The following is a 220-nucleotide window of genomic DNA, read 5'->3' as shown; positions in this document are numbered from 1 at the left end:
CCCCCTGATAATTTTCCCCCCAAACCCATTTTAAAAGGGGATTTTAAACGGGGTTTTCTCTTTCAAAAACCATCGCCCGGGAAAAGAGGTTTGCATTTTGGGCAGAAATTTTACTGATGCCAGTACCCCCTTTTCTGAAAATCTTATATTTCCCGGGTTCCCAAAAAAATTTTCTATTTCCCCAAGTGAGCGGCCCCTTTGTTTGGGGTTACCCAAGTTT

The sequence above is a fragment of the Penaeus monodon genome, chromosome 22 (assembly GCF_015228065.2).
Source record: "Penaeus monodon isolate SGIC_2016 chromosome 22, NSTDA_Pmon_1, whole genome shotgun sequence".
Taxonomy (NCBI): domain Eukaryota; kingdom Metazoa; phylum Arthropoda; class Malacostraca; order Decapoda; family Penaeidae; genus Penaeus; species Penaeus monodon.
The sequence above is the reverse complement of the archived record's forward strand: the minus strand, read 5'-3'. Positions refer to the sequence as shown.